At 34.5% G+C, this 19,905-nt stretch overlaps 1 protein-coding gene across 1 annotated transcript in view; it reads right to left on the bottom strand.

The window, feature by feature from the left end:
- The window catches only part of CNTN5 (contactin 5), a 1,555,907-nt gene that overhangs the window by 480,527 nt on the left and 1,055,475 nt on the right, over nucleotides 1-19,905 (bottom strand). The gene's annotated exons all lie outside the window — the stretch shown is intronic.

Consider the following 19,905-nt stretch of genomic DNA (forward strand, 5'->3'; position numbering starts at 1 on the left):
GTATTTCAAATTGAATCTTTAAAAACTATGGAGAATGGGAGCAAGATAATGATGATAGTGATGATGACGATGACGATAACTAACAACTTTTATGAATATTCACTCCCAGTAATATTACTGTACTATGGGCTTTATATGTTTTTTGTTCATTTAATTCTTTCAAAAATATCCTTTTAGTTAAGTACCCTTGCTACTCTAAATTTTGCTCTGAAATGAGAACTCGAGACTTAGAAAAATTCTATACAGTTGCCCAAAATCACACAGCTAATAAGCAAAAGGAAATCCCTGGGGATTAATTTGCTTTTTAATATTATGAACTGCAATTAATTTGATAAACTTCAATAGTACCTAGAATGTAAGGTCAATCATACAGTCCTTGCTTCAGAAGCTCATTTATTTATTCACTCAACCACTTGTTCTTTCAACAAGTATAAATTAACTATCTATTATTTTCCAGGTGCTTTTATACACTGTGATGAGATCAATGAAAATATTGAATTTGCCTTTCAAATAATATTGTTTTTATTTTGTTTTATTTTTAGAGAATATTCCTAGGAATTCTGTTTTCCTTGTTTAGTGACAATCATTTCCTTTTCTTTTAGATTTCCTGTCTAGCTACCATATTAAATTTTGTAGTTTATGAAATTATAAATAATATTCTGATTGTTCTGAATTTTCTGGAAATAAAAGCATAACATTTCCAAATACTGCTTATTTTATCACCTTTAAGCAATATTATATCTTAAATTTTACTCATTTCATTTGTTTTAGCAAATCAATTAGAATTTAAGATGCTTGTTATGTTACATGATGGAAATTAAGAAATCTTATCATCTTTTGCTACTTTAATGAAATGTCTCAGAAGCTTATTAAATATTATAATAATGGTTTAAAATTAAACAGAATCAGTGAAACTATGAGAATTTAAATAAAAAGTTATATTTCACTCATTTTTAAAGTTAAATATAGATCTTTCAGTATCTGACTAGAAAATTAAATTTTAACTTATTGACTTCTGCGCTATATTAAATAGATTTTCTAATGCTAATTTATTTTTTGATTTTTAGAAATACAGACGACTAGAAGATATATGATAAAGTTAAAATTGTTTTCTTCTAAACTTTCACCAATTTCTCCTTGAGATTCCAATAATGATTCCTTTATTAGTTTAACATTAATGCATAAAGGTTTACAATTTCTGTATTTCCACTATTGACTATATCTTTTATAAATGCATAATCACTAGCTCATTCCTTGATTGGAATCTTCACTCTTATTTTCTTTTCCTGCAGTGCTGTTAATCTCACCAACCTATCCCTACAGACTTACATATGTATATACAAATGAGCAAGCACATATACAGAGACTAGTTAATATGTATCAAATTTTTAATTTTTTAGCTATAAGTTTAAATATCACTTTTTCACCCTTGCCTTCACACAAATCCAGTCTCCCAAAATTATAATGATAAGATGACATTTTTCTCCCTATGTCTTTATCTTAACTCTATATAACTGTGCAATTGATTGTTAAATAATTTACTCCATTAAACAAGTTTCACATGACAAGTACCAACACTGTGTCATTTAGTGCTGTAACCCAAGTATTTATTAAAACAATTTTTTGGTGCCAGTAGTACACTCTTGATTACTGTGGGTTTGTAGTCTAGTCTGAAGTCAGATTAGACTGACTTACTTTTGTTTACTTTTCTAAAGATTGTTCTATCTATTCAGGGTTTTCTCTGTTTCCAAGCAAATTGTAACATTTTTTGTTCTAATTCTATGAAAAATTCCATTGGTTATTTGACAGGGATTGCATTCAATCTGTAGATTGTTTTGAGTAGTATGGTCATTCTCACAATATTGATTCTTCCAATCCAAAAACATGATAAACCACTCCATCTGTTTTTGTCATCTTTGATTTCTTTCATGAGTATCTTAAAGTTTTATGAGTAGAGATGTTTTGTCTCCTTAGAAACATTTTATTCTTGTTTGTTGCCATAGTAAGTGGGATTGTTTCCTTATTTTCTTTCTGATCTTTCCTTCTTAGTTTATAAGCATTCAAGAAATTTCTGTGCATTAATTGTGAATCCTTAACTTTACGAAATTCATTGATTAGTAGTTTCCTGGCGGTACCTTTAGGATTTTCTACATATAATGTCATGCCATCTACACAAAACAGGAATGCATATCAATGGGACAGACTAGAAAGTCCAGAGATAAACCCACACACTTACGTTGACCTAATCTGTGACAAAGGAGGCAAGACATACAATGGAGGATTGACAGTCTCTTCAATAAGTGGTGCTGGAGAAAACTAAACAACTACATGGAAAGAATGAAATTAGAACACTCTCCAACATCATACACAAAAATAAGTTCAAAGTGGATTGAAGATCTAAATGTAAGGCCAGATACTACAAAATTCTTAGAGGAAAACACAGGCAGAACACTCTGAAAAAATCGCAGCAATATGTTTTTGATCCACCTCCTAGAGTAATGAAAATAAAGCAAAAAGAAACAAATGAGATCTAATTAAACTTAAAATCTTATGCACAGCAGAAACTTGAGGTCTTCCTCCATTAAAAAAATGAAAAGACAACTTTCAAAATGGGAGAAGATATTTGAAAATGAAGCAGCTGGCAAGGGATTAATCTCCAAAATATAAAAACAGATCATGCAGCTCAATATAAGGCAAAGCAAAAACCCAAGCAAAAAAATAGGCAGAAGATCTAGAGAGATATTTCTCCAAAGAAGACATACAGATGGCTAAAAAGCACATGGAACAATGTTCAAATAATTTTTAGAGAAAGGCAAATCAGTCCTATAATGAGGTATCTCTTCACAACTGTCAGAATGGCCATAATCAAAAAATCTACAAACAATAAATGATGATGAGGGTGTGGAGAAAAGGGAATCATCCTACAGTGTAGATGGGAATGTAAATTGATGTAGCCAGAACAGTATGGAAGTTTCTTAAAAAAATACAAATAGAACTACTATATGACACAGCAATCTCACTCCTTGGCACGTACCTGGAGAAAGCCACAAGTCAAAAATGTACATGCACTCCAATGTTCGTTGTAACACTATTTATAATAGCTAGGATATGGAACCAACATAAATGCCCATCAACAGAGGAATAGACAAAATGATGTAGTATATATACACACACAGTGGAATATTACTCAGCCATAAAAAAACAAAATGTCATTAACAGCAACATGAACAGACTTAGAGACTGTCATACAAACAAGTTAGTCAGACACAGAGAGACAAATATCATATAATACCACCTATGTAGACTTTATAAAAAAGATACAAATGAATTTATTTACAAAAGAGAAGTAAAGTCTTGGGTGTCGAAAACAAACCTGTGGTTACCAGGAAATAAGGGGGGATAGACCGGGAGATTGGGACTGCCATACACATGCTACTATATATAAAATAGACAACTAATGAGATTTCTCCAAAGAAGATGTGCAATAGACACATGAAAAGATGCTCTACATTGCTCATTATTAGAAAAATGCAAATAAAACTGTAATGAGGTTTCACCTCACAGCAGTCAGAATGGCCATCATCAAAAAACTACAATCCGTGCTGGAGAGGTGTGGAGAACAGGGACCCCTCTTGCACTGTTGGTGGGAATGTAATTGATATAGTCACTTTGGAGAACTGTATGGAGATTCTCTTAAAAAACTAGGAATAAAACTACCATATGAACCAGTAATGCCACTACTGGGCATATACCCTGAAAAAAAAAAACACAATTTAAAAAGACATATATACCCCAATGTTCATTGCAGCACTATTTACAGTAGCCAGGACAAGGAAGCAACCTAGATGTCCATCAACAGATGAATGGATAAGAAAGCTGTGGTACATATATACAATGGAATACTACTCAGCCATAAAAAGGAACAAATGTGAATCTGTTGAACTGAGGTGAATGAGATGAACCTAGAGTCTATTATACAGAGTGAAGTAAGTCAGAAAGAGAAAAACAAATTTTGTATATTAACACACGCACACACACAAACACACACATACATAGCTATGACTGATTCATGTTGCTATATGGCAGAAACCAAACAATATTGTAAAGCAATTACCTCCAATTAAAAAAAAAATTAAAGTTAAAAAAGGAACCTGCTATACAGCATAGGAAAGTCTATTCAATACTCTGTATTGGCCTATATGGAAAAAGAATCTAAAAAACAAGGAGATATATATATATATATATATGTATATATACATATAACATATTCACATTGCCGAACACCTGAAACTAACATGATCCTGTAAATCAACTATGGTCCAATTAAAATTTTTAAAAGAAGTTAATTAAAAGTAAAATGAAAGAACATCACGTACCTAATCTGAACCCAATGAATGAATGTCTGCCCTTATTTTTGTGCTATGCCTAACAATGTTATTAATCTATGCTGTATTTTTTGCTGTTGGGAGATATTTTGTTTATTTTTTCACATATAATCTGTTTGTATCTGTGGCATGGTGAAGGCACTTGCATAACTCAATGAAACTATGAGCCGTGGCTTGCAGGGTCACCCAAGATGGGTGAGTCACAGTGGAGAGTTCTGACAAAACCTGGTACACTGGAAAAGGAAATGACAACACAGTGTAGTACTCTTGCCTGAAGAACTCCATGGATGGTATGAAAAGGCAAAAGATATGACACCAGTAGCTGAGCCTCAGGGTTGGAAGGTGTCCAATACGCTGCTAGGGAAGAACAGAGGGCAATTACTAATAGCCCCAGAAACAATGAAGTGCCTGGGCCAAAGTGGAAACAAGGTTCAGTTGTGGACATGTGTGGTGGAGAAAGTAAGTCTGATGCTGTAAAGAATAACACTGCACTGGAACTTGGAATGTTAGGTCTATGAGTCAAAGTAAATTGTACATGGTCAACCAGGAGATAGCAAGAGTGAACAATGATGTCCTAGGAATCAGTGGACTGAAACGGTTGAGAATGGATTAACTTAATTCAGATGACCATGATATCTACTACTGTGGGCAAGAATCCCTTAGAAGAAAGGGAGTAGCCATCATAGTCAACGCAAGAGTTCGAAAGGCAGAACTTAGATGCAATCTCAAGGATGACACAATGATCTCCATTTGTTTATAGGCAAACTATTCAACACCACAGTAATCCAAGTCTATGCCCCAACTACTAATGCCAAAGAAGCAAAAGTTGACTTGTTGTATGAAGATCTCTAACATCTTTAAAACCAATACCAAAAAAAATGTCCTTTACAGCACAGGGGATTGGCATGCAAAAGCAAGAAGTCAAGAGATACCCAGAATAAAAGGCAAGTTTGGCCTTGAATTATGAAATGAAGCAGGGCAAATGATAACAGAGTTTTGCCAAGAGAACATCCTGGTCACAGCAAATAACTTTTTCCACCAACATGAGACAGATTTACATGTATACATTTACCAAATAGCCAATATTGAAATCAGATTGATTATGTTCTTTACAGCTGAAGATGGAAAAGCTCTGTACAGTCAGTAAAAACAAGATGCAGAGTGGACTGTGGCTCAGATCATGGACTCCTTATTACAAAATTCAGGCTTAAAGTGAAGAAATTAGGGAAAATCACTAGCTCATTCAGATATGAACTAAATCAAATCCCTTATGACTCTACAGTGAAGGTGACAAATAGATTCAAGAGATTGGATCTGGTAGACAGAGTGTCTAAAGTATTAATGGACTTCATAGCATTGTACAGGAGGTAGTGATCAAAACAAACCCAAAGGGGGAAAAAATGCAAGAAGGTAAAGTAGTTGTCTGAGGAGGCTTTAGAAAGAGCTGAGGAAAGAAGAAAAGTGAAAGGCAAGAGAGAAAGGGGAAGATATACCCAAATGAATGCAGATTTCCAAAGAACAGTTAAGGGAGCTTTCTTAAATGAACAATGCAAAGAAATGGAGGAAAACAATAGAATGTGTAAGACTAAAGTCGCATCAAGAAAACTTAATATATAAACGGAACATTTCATGCAAGGATGGGCTCAATAAAGGACAGAAAAAGTAAGGACCTAACTGAAGCAAAGAGATTATGAAGAGGTGGCAAGAACACACAGACCATGGGGTTGCAAAGAGTCAGACACTACTTAGCCACTGAACAAGCAATGTGACTATAGATAAAAATTTCATATACCTAGAAAAATTTTTATAATTTTATATTCTTTGAATTTTAACATACTAATTTAATTAATTTACATTTATTGTCATAGGTGATATTTCTGATGTTATTTATTATTTTATATGTGATTTCTGCTTTCATGTTGATTCTTTTTTCCTTTAATATAGATTTTTTTTTCTTTGTCTTAACTTTGTTATAATATATACATATTCTATATAATTATTTATATGGCCACTTTCCTTATCTATTATTTATATTATTTTAAAAACCTACTGAAGAGAAAATATAACTTTTAAGAGAAAATATAATTGCATATTTATTAATAAAGTATCATGAGAAAAATTTTTAATCCCCTCTATGTTCAATATGAGGAACTTAGTAGGCATTTTAATTAATACTACTCAGTTCCTTTATCTGCTATTATTAATATAATCTGATTTAGAGACCAACTGTTTTTATTATGTTATTATGGTTGATATTAATAATATTAGATATCTCTATTTCAACATTTTTGAGATTCTTCTTCCCTTAAGTAATTTTATGATTACCTCTCAAGAGAAATATTTAATTCTTCACTGCAAAACTTCAACAATTTTGAATTTTAAATTGTGATTGTTCTCTTGATCTTTGAGTCTATGTATGTGATAAATCTTTCCAGAATTTTTCACACCTGAGATATCTTTTTGGCACATCCAGACATGAACATCAACTTTGCTGATTTAATTTCTTTGGTTACAATTTTCTTAAAAACTGGGACACTGCTCATGTGAAGATCAAGTCTCCTCTTATGTTAGTTACTATAGAGCTTCACAGGTGGCTCAGCTGGTAAAGAATCCGCTGCAATGCAGGAGATCTAGGTTCAATCACTGGGTTAGGAGGATACTCTGGAGAAGGAAACAGCTACCCACTCCAGTATTCTGGCCTGGAGAATTCCACGGACTGTATATTCCATGGAGTCACAAATAGTCCTACACGACTGAGAAACTTTCACTTCTCACTGGGGAACCAGGAGACCATATGCCCTGTGGCACAGCCAAAAAAAAAAAAGAAAACACATTTGAACTATTAAACTCAGATACTTCAATGATCGATGTTATTGAGCCTAAACCTGTTTCTTTGAAAGTGAGGATTAAAAAGATCATTTTTCTTGTAAATATTGAAAAATTTACTGGTGAATGAAGCATCAGTTTGAAATGTGAAATGTGTCACCATGAAGACTGTATTTGGACTCCAGGAAAATCTTCATACTACCTAATAGGTGGTAGGTGGAAATGGTAGCAAGAGCAGTCACTATAGCAACAGTGGTAGGAAAAGGTAATTTTGTTTTCATCTCCCTGAATAACAGAATGCCACCAGCTGGCAATAAAGATACCAGCAGTACCCTCCTAGACAAAGTCCCTGGCAAGGCAATGACAACAGCTGTACAAACGCCAGAAAACAAAGAGGAGTGTTCTCTGTCTTGATCCCCAGCCCGAAAAGTTTAAAGTGTGCAAAGCCAGACATATTTTTAATGAATTATCCATTTTAGAAGGTGAATTTATTGGGTGGAGAGAGAGGTGGGAGGGGGGATCGGGATGGGGAATACATGTAAATCCATGGCTGATTCATGTCAATGTATGACAAAACCCACTGCAATGTTGTGAAGTAATTAGCCTCCAACTAATAAAAATAAAAGAAAAAAAATAAAAAAATAAAAATCTTTATATACACAAATGTTTACATACAACAACATATATGTTGAGATACGAAAAACAATACAATGTTGGCTAGCTTGATGGGAAGGAGTGTTGATAATTCTATTGTCAGTTACGAACCATAAAGAATCTCATGTGTCTGTCCATGTCTTGCTGTGTTCTTACGGCAACGCGGTGCGTAGAACACTGCTGCATTAGCTTGTGGGAAACTCCTGCTCCTTGTCCTGCTGTCCATTGTCACTCAGTCGTGTCTGACTCTTTGCAACCCCAGGGACTGGAGCCCGTCAGGCTCCTAGGTCCATGGGATTCTCCAGGCAAGAGTCCTGGAGTGGGTCACCATGCCCTCCTCCAGGAGATCTTCCCAACTCAGGGATCGAACTCAGGTCTCCTGTTACCTCTCCATTTGTCTGGCCACTCTTGGCTCCTTTGGTCTCTTTCTACACCAAGTACAGGGACTGACAACCTGGCATCATCAAGAGCTTATCAGAAATGTAGACCCTCAGGCCACACTCCAGACACAATGAATCAACATCTTCATTTTAATATTATCTCCAAGTGATTCACATGTCTATTAAAGCCTGAGAAGCTCTAAATTAATTTACTGTGTGTGTAGGTGTGTGTGCACTCATCATGTCCAACTCTGCAACCCCATGACTGCAGCCCGCCAAGCTCCTCCGTCCATGGGATTTTTCAGGCAAGAATACTGGAGTGGGTTGCCGTTTCCTTCTCTGGGGGATCTTCCTGACCCAGGGATCAAACTCATGTCTCTTCCATCTCCTGCATTGGCAGGGAAGTTCTTTACCAGCTGAGCCATTGGGAAAGCCCTAATGTACCATGACCACTGTTACAGTTATCATTATATTCTCTGGGCCTACAAACCCTTCCTCAGGATAGTAGGTGCTCAATAAATTTTTGTTGAACAAAGGAACATATTAGTGTGGTACTATCAAAAAGCAAAGAACGTATTATTGCTAATTTTCCTTAAGATTCACTGAAACGAGAGGTATTAAATTGCAGTATCCTTCTTGATATATTTCAAATTGTCCAGGTTTTATTTGCACATTCATTTACAGTTTAGGTTGAAATATTAATACTAAGATACTAATGCCAAATAAGTATGATTGCTGCTTTTAATAATGATATCTTGATATGTAGTTAGGGCAGAAAGTGGCATATTGCTCATACTGGAGATGCCACCATGGAAAAAATGAGACTTAAAGGACTTCTGATGTTCAAATCCCAGTGAATTGGTTAATTTTCAGCCCAATTATCAACAACTTCAATAACTTTTTGCTAACTATGAACTGAAAAGACTTACGAAGAGCACTTAATAGAATATAGCACTTAATGTTCTTACCATGTATTTAATACCTGTATTGCTTTTGTAAATATACTGTTTACTTTCAAACAGTTTGAGATATATAGAAAAGTTGAGAAGTCATTACAAAAAAAATTCCAGACATTCCACACCCAGTTTCCTCTATTAGTAATATCTAAAATAGGTATGCTGTGCTTCTCACTATTAATGGACCAATATTTACATATAATTATTAACTAAAGTCCATAATTTTTCAGACTTCTTTCAATTTTACCTGAGGTACTTTTTCTATTCCAAGATTCCATCCAGGACACTGCCTTGCATTGTCATGTATCCCTATGCTTCTTATCAGCTGTGACAGTTTTTCAGATTTTTCCTTGTTTTTGGTAATGTAGACAGTTTTGAGGGTCACTGGTAAGGTTTTTTTAAAAGTCCCTCAGTTGAGATCTGCCTGACACTTTTCCCATGACTAGACTGGAGTTTATGGGTTTTGAAGAGGAAAACCACAGAGCTTAAGTGACATTTTGATCACAGCATATTAATTACATGCATCACCATGATTAATCACTGCTGATGTGGACTTTAATCTCCCTACTGAGGTGGTGTTTGCTAGGTTTCTCCTCTGCAAAGTAACTCCTTTTAGCTCCCCTTTTTATATTGTACTCTTTGGACATAAATCACGAAGAGTCCACGATTAGGCAGTGAGTGGTTATGCTCCACCTCTATGGGGTGGTTATCATCATGAAATACTTGGAATTCTGCATGAGAGTTGCGTCTTCTCCACCATTTATTTATTCAAATAACACATACTCATAAGTTATGCATATATATTATTTATAATATAGATGCATAGATATCTATTTTATACTTTATAATCCAGTATTATTTTGTTGCTCAAAGTATTTTAGTTTTTGCAATTATAACTCTTTCAGTTGAATTCTGTACCTTGTTAAGTTTTTGATCACTTTCTTGCACTTGTATTGCTATTTTATGTCAATATTCAGTTTTTCACACCCAATATATTGTATACTGAGATGGGAGGCTCTATTTTTCTGATTCTCTGCACGTATATTTTGTTCAATTGTGATGCTTCATGCTAAGTGAAATATTATTTATGAGAAAACTTAAATGTGACCATTTAATTGTAGTCTTTAATTGTAATCATTGTATTTGGTAATGGAATAATTTATAAAAGTGAAGATTAGTGAATCAACATGCAGAATCTGATTTGAAAAATATTTTTAAATGAAATATTTTGTTGTTGCAAAAGACTAACCTCAGTACTGTTAGAAGAATAAAATGTCTAATGAAATGTACCAACATATCAAACAAAGTTATGAGCTTGATGGACTTCCTTAATGGTAGAAAGGAAAACAAAACATGTTTTCAAGTTGAGAGTTTCAAATTGTGTCAATATATTACAGCTTAATATATATTTTTTTCTTCTACTTATCAAATATCTACCTACCTACCTACCTACCTATCTATCTGTCTTTGGGGAAAGAATCAGATTATGGACCAGAGCTTATCCTGACATCACCCAATCTTTCTTCTTTTAAGGACTATCATGTATGTAGGTTATATTAATGCACATATGCGTATATCCAAGTGACATTTCAAATACATCTACATATTTTCTCAAGTTGTTACATAAGGAATGATTTTGCTGTTCAACGAGTTCTATTTTTCTTTTTTCTACTCCTGTAAAATTCTACATAAATCAGTTAATGATGTTGACTGATGATGATGATAATAATAAGGACTATGGCAATTATACCTAAATATATTCAATGCCTGTTCTTGCCAGTGACAAGGTTGAGCTTTTTACATGAGTTATCCTCTCAACAACTCCAAATGTTAACGCTTTCCTCAATTAAATACATGATACAATGAAACATAGAGACATTAAAAAGCTTGTCCTGGGTCACACAGATAACATATGATGAAAGTAGGATTCAGACCCAGGTCCCTCTGATTTCAGAGCACTCATACCCAACTAGACCATAATTCCTCCTCTCTGCGCATTTTGGTTTCTGAGAGTACTGGAGATAATGTCCTTTAAGGCAGTCCTTTCCTTCATCTCTGTTCTCACTGCAGGTTTTCTTTCTTAGGATGGTGACTGTTGGTAACAGCGCATGACTAAGAATGAATCAAAGCCTAAAAATGTGGTTCAGCTTCAGGCTCTTTGATCTTAGAAGCAAAACGAAGCCTCTCCCAGCTCTCTTTCATGACGCCCCAGATGTTTTCTTCACTGTGCCCTGCCACGCTGCCACCAGCACCATGGCCTGACTAGGCAGACTGCTGTTGGCAGTTGACTGTCAATCTTCTTTAATACCTGAGTCTCTGGGCTCTTTTGAGCCACCTAATTAACATATTACAGAAACATCAAAATTTCAACCTTGTCAAGTCGTGTTAATTGAAAAGAAAAATGAAAACATTGCAGCTGTGCATTCCTTCCCCTTAGCAAGGAAGGAAGGAAGAGAGAAGAGCAAGCGTCTCTCTCTTATAATAGGATAGATTAATGCAAGGACTGGTGGTAATGATCCTTCACATCTAGTGGGCATGATTATATGCCAGGCACTGTGCTTGATGCTTTATAGGCATTATTTCTTTTAGTCCTAAGAGTAGCCTTATGAGGTAGGAGCTATTGTGACTCTCATTTTAAAGAGAAGAAAACAGACATAAATAATATCTCCTAGGATGTTCCACTGCTAAGTTACAGAACTGGGATTCCAATAAAATTTATTTGATTCTTGTTCATGCTATTAATCATTATATAACACCCACTTCATTATGTAGCACTCAATCACTACATGTGGTTCTCACTGCCAAAATAATTATTTTAAAGGATTTATACATCTCCATTCACATTTTGAGAATTTCCATCTCTGCCAGTCTTCATAAGTGATTCTCTCTCTAGTTCTACTAGCAGAGACTACAGCATTGGTCAAAATCCTTCTGGGAATCGATAAGAAGCTATCTTATCGATGGATGATTGGTGAAACAGGATGGATGAGAGAATGTGGAGATGAATGTCTAATTCATATAAATATCAAAACAAATTTTAAAATTGGTGTTTTAATCACATGTTAATTTGTTATATTTGGTATAATCAAATTTATACAAATATATATATTTATACAAATATATATTAAAACATAACTATGCATCATAAAAATATCAAATGAACACCCCTATACTAACAAACAGTTTATGAAACAGAACACTATATTACAATTAGGCTCTTTTATTTCATTCCCTTTCTACCCCTTTGTATCAGTACTGCCCATTATAATACTTAATATTTAAAATTCTGTGCTTATCATTCCTTCAAAAGATGGATATGATATATGCTCATCAAAAGATGTATTATTTAAATTTGAATTTTACAGAAATGGTATAAAGTCAGCTGCAATTTTCTTTAACTCAACACTATGTAATGTTATTCATAACATCATATGTATTTGAGTTCATTAATTTTCATGGTGCCACATATTCCATTGTCTGAATATACTGCTGATGTGCATTTTTGTCTTTACTAGTTTTTTGTTGTTTTTGCTAATAAGGTGATGTTGTGAACTTTCTTTAATTGATTCTGATATATCAGATTTAGATATTCTTTGCAGTGTATCTTGAAGAATAAAATTCTGGGATCAGAGTTTTCAACTGTACAAATTTATAATATGTACTAAACTTCACAAATGATGTTACCAATGGTTTTATAAAAGTTCTCTATAGCTCATACAAATTCAGTATTTCATAATATGTGATATATACATTTCTGACAAGCTATTGTGCATAAAAGAATATACAAAATGTACTTAATTAGAATCTCATATTACTAACAAGTTTGAACATCTTTACATATTTTTAACTATATGAATTTCTTCTTGGGAAATATTTATTAATATTTATTTATTATTCTATTTCATAACATATATGTATTTAATTATACATTAATTTATATAAATGTTTTTATATATTCATATCACTTATATCAGAATCATTTATCACTCATATATGTTTATATATTTTCTCAAATTTTGACTTGGGTTTAAAATTCTTTTTTTTACATCTTTTATTTTGTATTGGTGTATAGCTGATTAAAAATATTGTATTAGTTTCAGTTGTACAGCAAAGTGACTTAGTTATACATGTTCATGTATCTATTCTTTTACAGACTCTTTACCCATATGGGTTATTACAAAATATTGAGTAGAGTTTCCTCTGCTATACAGTAGATTCTTGATGGTTATCTACTTCATATATAGTAGTGTGTATGTATTAATCTCAATGTAATTTATCTCTCCTCCCACCCTTTAACCTTGGTAAACATAAGTTTGTTTTTTATGTCTGTGAGTTGGTTTCTGTTTTAAAGCTAAGTTCATTTCTATCATTTTTTAAGATTCCAGATATATATTGAATCATATGATGTTTGTCTTTTTGTGTCAGACTTACTTCACTTAGAATGACAAGCTTTAGGCCTACCCATGCTGCTAAAAATTATATTATTTTGATTTTATGGCTAATTAATATTCCATTATATATATGTATATAATATTTATTTACTATTTAAACCACTCCATGGCTTTGCCTTTTCCCAGAACATCATGTTTTTGGAATAATGCAATGTGGTCTTTTCAGATTGGTTTCTTTCACTTAGTAATATGCATTTAAGTTTCCTCCACCTTGCTTTATGGTTTGATAGCTCGTTACATTTTAGCAGTAAATGATGTTCCATGCTGATTGCACTACAGTTTATTCATCCATTTATGTACTGAAGTACATCTTGGTTGCTTCCAAGATTTGACAATTATAAACAAGGCTGTTATAAACATTCATGTGGATATTTTTGTGTAGACGTAAGTTTTCAACTCTATTAGGTAAATACTAAGAACAATTGCTGAATCACTTGGTAAGAGTACATTTAATTTTATAAGAGACTGTCAAACTGTCTTCCAAAGAGGCTCTAACATTTTGCACTCTCATTAGCAATGAATGAGAGTTCTTGTTGATACCCATCCTTGTCAGGAATTGGTATTATCAGTATTTCAGATTTCGTCTTTTCAAAAAAGTTTGTAGTGGTATCTTACTGCTTTATGTGTCTTGTTTTTCATTAATAAGATCATATATTTTGCCTCATTTCTCTAACTGTTCATTAATTTTGCAAAAGACTTATATGTTTTATAATTCAAAAAATTACATGTTAGTATTATTATTGTTATTGCAAAATTCAGGCTTGAATAGAAGAAAGTAGGGGAAACCACTATCCATTCAGGTATGAACTAAGTCAAACCCTTTGTGATTATACATTAGAGGTGATGAATAGATTCAAGGGATTAGATCTGCTAGGCAGAGTGCCTGAAGAACTATGGATGCACATTCATAACATTGTACAGAAAGCAGTGACCAAAATCATATCAAAGAAAAATAAATGCAAAGAGGAAAAATGGTTGTCTAATGAGGCTTTACAAATAGCTGAGGCAAGAAGAGAAGTGAAAGGTCAGGGAGGGAGAAAGGGAACAATATACCCAATTGGGTACAGACTTCCAGAGAACTGTAAGAGGAGATGAGAAGGCCTTCTTCAATGAACAATGCAAAGCAGTAGAGGAAAACAACAGAATGGGAAATAACTGGTGATCACTTCAAGAAAATTGGAGATATCAAGGGAATATTTCATACAAGGATGGGCATGATAAAGGACAGAAATGGTAAGGATCAAACTGTAGCACAAGAGATTAATAAGGGGTGGCAAGTATACACAGAACTATAAAAGAAAGGTCTTAAAAACCTGAATAACCACGATGGTGTGGTCACTAACCTCGAACTAGACATCATGTAATGTGAACTCAAGCGGGCCTTAGAAATCATGACTACGAACAAATCCAGTGGAGGTAATGGAATCCCAGCTGAACTATTTCAAATCCTAAAAGATGACGCTGTTAAAGTGCTGCACTCAATATGTTGGCAAATTTGGAAGACACAGCAGTGGTCACAGGACTGGAAAAGATCAATTTTCATTCCAGTCACAAATAAAGGCAATTTCAAAGAATGTTTAAACTACCGGACAATTGTGCTCGTTTCACGTTCTAGCAAGGTTATGCTCAAATCCTTCAGGTTAGGCTTTAGCTGCATGTGAATCAATTGAGAACTTCCAGGTTATGAGCTGGATTTAGAAAAGGCAGAAGAACCAGATCAAAATTGCCAACATTCGTTGGATCATAGGAAAAACAAGAGAGTTTCAGACAGACATCTATTTCTGCTTCATTGACTACATTAGCCTTTGACTGTGTGAATCACAACAAACTGTGGAAAATTCTTAGAGATGAGAATACCAGACCTCCTTACCCGCCTCCTGAGATACCTGTATGTTGGTCAAGAAGTAACAATTAGAAGTGGACATGGAGCAATAGACTGATTCAAAATACAAACTGGGAAAGGAGTATGTCAAGGCTGTAGACTGTCACCCTGCTTATTTAACTTATATGCAGAGTACATCATGAGAAGTGTTGGGATGGATGAAGTAGAAAATGGAATCAAGATTGCTAAGAGAAGTATCAATAACCTCATACATGCAGATTATACCACTCTAATGGCAGAAAGTTAAGGTGAACTAAAGAGTGTCTTGATAAGGGTGAAAGAGGAAATTGAAAAAGCTGGACTGAAACTCAACATTCAAAAAACTAAGATTATGGCATCTAGTCCCATCATTTCATGTCAAATAGAATGGGAAAATTTGGAAGCAGTGTCAGTTTTATTTTTTTGGATTCAAAATCACTGTGGATGGTGATGGCAACCATGAAATTAAAAGACACTTGCTCCTTGGAAGGAAAGCTATGACAAACCTAGACAGCATAATAGAAAGCAGAGACATCACTTTGCCAACAAACGTTCATATAGTCAATGTATGGTTTTTCCAGTAGTCACCTACTGATGTGAGATTTGGACCAAAAAGAAGGCTGAGTGCTAAAGAATTGATGTCTTCCAATTGTGGTGCTGGAGAAGACTCTTTAGAGTCCTTGGACTGCAAGGAGATCAAAGCAGTCAATCCTAAAGGAAATCAACCCTGAATATTTATTGGAAGGATTGATGTTGAAGCTCCAATATGTTGGCCACCTGTGTTGTGAGCCGTCACTGGAAAAACAAAACAAAACAAAACAAAACCCTGATGCTGGGAAAGATTGAAGGCAAAAGGGGAAGGGGACAGCAGAGAAAGAGATGGTTCGACTGTATCACTGACTCAATGACAAGAATTGGAGCAAACTCTGGGAGATAGTGGAGGACATGGGAACTGGGGGCTTCCCTGGTGGCTCAGATGGTAAAGAATGCACCAGAAATGATGCAGGAGACCTGGGTTCGATTCCTGGGTTGGGAAGATCCCCTGGAGGAGCTCATGGCAACTCACTCCAGAATTCCTGCCTGGAGAATCCCCATGGACAGAGGAGCTTGGTGGGCTACAGTCCTCAGGGTTGCAAAGAGTCGGACACTGAGTAACCAAGTACAGCATATGGGGTTGCGAATAGTGAGACATGACTTAGGGGCTGAAACAACAACAAAAAAGTCATTTTGTACAGTAACATATATTTAACTGATTATCAGTTTACAAACATCTTCCCCCCCCCTTTCTTTTTCCATCTTAGATCTTTCTTTTGAGTGCATATTTTCCTGAATATACTCTTAATCCTTCCTTTAGTAATATAAAATTATTGGTGGTAAGTTCCTTCCATTTTTGTTTAGTTACAAAGTCATTTTTTTTTCTAATCCCCTCTTCTTGACACATAATTTTTCTGAGAACACAATTCTAGGTTGAGAGCTATTTTTTGTTTAGCACTTTGAAGATTTCATCTTCTAGCTTCTTTTGTTGCTGTTGAAGAATTTGGTTGTCATTCTGTAAGTGCCTTGCTTTTCCTTTCTGTTCTTAAGATCTTTGTAATACACATTCTGTAATTTCAGTGCAGTGTGTCTGAGTGTCTATTTCTATCTTATTTCACAGTGTTCAGTATATAGCACACCTCTGTTACTTGTTAAACCATAATTTTCATGAATTTTGGAAAATTCTCAGTTATTATGTTTTCTTTGATTATTAATTCTATTCTACTTCAGTAATGAGAACTCTATACTTTAGTCAATTTATTGAATATATTTCATTTAAAAAGCTATATTTATTTATTTTTTCAAATATCTTTGGTCAACCTGGATATTGTATAGACCTCATTTACCTTTTATTATTTTTTTAATATTTAAATTGTAGTTATGTTATATTTTTTATCTGAAGTAACAAGTATTATTTTAAGTTTTAAGGGTAAAAATCTGATTTTTTTCCAATTTGACGTTTTACTTGTAACATTTTCCTCTAGGATTGGCGATATTTGATTTTTAGTCATATATTAGGCAGATACGAAAGCAGCTGTGTTTTGGACCATGAATTTTAAATAATCACTAGGCTCAAACATATCTTTGTTAATTAAAATAGGAATCATTACCATCAATACATTTTTGCCAATGAGGAATAAGCTTGTTTATTCCCATAGCATAAAAATCCATGCTTCAGGATTTGATTAATTCTTAGAAAGCATTTTCTGTCTCCTATTGATTGTGGAAGCATTTTCCCTACAAAAAATGGTTGAGATTCTTGAAGAAATGGTAGTCAGTTGTGAGGGGTCAGCTGAATAAGGCAGGTGAGACAAAACTTTGTAGCCCAATTCATTCAACTTTTGACACATTGGTTGTGGGATGTGTGTTTGGGGGTTGTCCTGGAGAAAATTTGTCCCTTTCTGTTGACAAATGCTGGCTGCAGGCACTGCAGTTTTTGGTACATCTCATTGATTTGCCCAGCATACTTCTCAGATGCGATGGTTTTGCTTGGATTCAGAAAGCTATAGTGGGTCAGACCGACAGTGACCATGACTTTTTTAGTGCAAGTTTTGCTTAAGAAGTGCTTTGGAACTTCTTCCCAGTTCAACAACTGAACTGGTTGTCACATAAAATCTACTTTTCATGGCCTGTCACAAACTAAGTGAGAAATGGTTCATCGTTGTTGTGCAATTTTTATTTTTTTTATTTTTGGTCAGCTCATGAGGCACTCACTTATCGAGTCTTTTCACCTTTCCAATTTGCTTCAAATGCTTATGACCATGGAATAGTCAACATTGAGCTCTTTGGCAACTTCTCAGGTAGTTGAGAGAGGATCGGCTTTGATGATGGCTCTCAATTGGCCATTGTCACTTCCAATGGCTGGCCACTATGCTCCTCATCTTCAAGGCTCTTGTCTCCTTTGCAAAACTTCTTGAGCCCCAACTGCACTGTACATTCATGAGCAGTTCCTGGGCAAAGTGTGCTGCTGATGCTGCGAGTTGTCTCTGCAGCTTTCTGACCCATTCTGAACGTGAATTAAAAAAAAATCACTCAAATTTATTTTTTTGTCTAACACCAATTCTGTAGTTTAAAATAAACATAAAATAAACAGGAAATATGTCATTAGCAAAAAATAAAGCAAAAAATGTGCATTAAAATGATGTATAACATAACCATATTTATTTAAGAATGTATTCCAATATCAAATGGCAAAGTTCAACAATGCAAAATCGCAATTACTTTTACATTAACCTAATATAGTTCCGGGAGTTGGTGACGGACAGGGAGGCCTGGCGTCCTGCAATTCACGGGGTTTCAAAGAATCAGACATGACTGAGCAACTGAACTGAACTGAATATAGTTCATGTGAACTTTTGGGAATCTGGAGGCCTATATTCATCATCCTTTCCTCCAGAGAGCTCTCCATTTGCTTCTGTTCTTAGCCAAGAGGAGATTCAGTTTTGGGGTCATTCAGCCACCCTGCCAAGTTTTTTTTAACACAACTTGTTTTAAAGCAGCTGAAATATACAACACTATTTGAGCTGTAGATATTACCCAATACCAACTTTTGTCAACAGTTCAACAATATAAGCAATACCCTGCCAAGAATCTTCATTTCCTTCCTGAAAAGCATGAGTGTGTCAGACACAGTTTCCTATTAACAGTACTACTTTTTCTTCAGTAGGATTACGTTTGGTTTCTGATTAATAGACTGTGAGTCTGAAAAGCATGTGGAAACACTGTTCTTAAAGGAACTGATTCATTTTGAGGAGATTCCCCAGTTTTATGTTCAGGGACACAGTTGGAAAATACTGACTTTTCTCATTTTCCAGCTTGCCACGTTTCACAAACGCACAGATTCTAGGTTCATTTATAAAAAATAACTTAGAAAGGCCATGTATATCCTAACTGATTAGCCTTTTTGTTATTGGTTTTTTGTTTGTTTGTTATTGACAGGCACTCTCCATTATTTTTCTGTTAGTCAACAGTGTATGTATGTTTACAAGGAAGCTGTATTCAGGTAGGTCATTCCATTCAGGATGTCCTTATGACAATAATGAGTAAGCTACAGGTTGTTCTTTCTCAAAGTGTTTTTTTTTTTTTTTTCTTCCCAGATCTCTTCTGAATGCCTTGTTGCTGGGCTGTAGCTATGAACATGTCATAGTTTTGAATGAATTACTGATTGTAGCATTTATCTTCAAGCCACATTTCTATTATTGGTTGCTTAATACAGCCCAGCTCTTGTTTATAGTGAACTCTTCTTTCCTCTTCTTTTGTTATGAAGAGGAGGATGGCTTAGAAGGAATGTGCTCGTTGAGATTTATCCCACTTTATACTAGTCCAGCATTAATTATATTTTAGAAGGAGTACTGTCTT

Source organism: Cervus canadensis, chromosome 11 (assembly GCF_019320065.1).
Source record: "Cervus canadensis isolate Bull #8, Minnesota chromosome 11, ASM1932006v1, whole genome shotgun sequence".
NCBI classification, from domain to species: domain Eukaryota; kingdom Metazoa; phylum Chordata; class Mammalia; order Artiodactyla; family Cervidae; genus Cervus; species Cervus canadensis.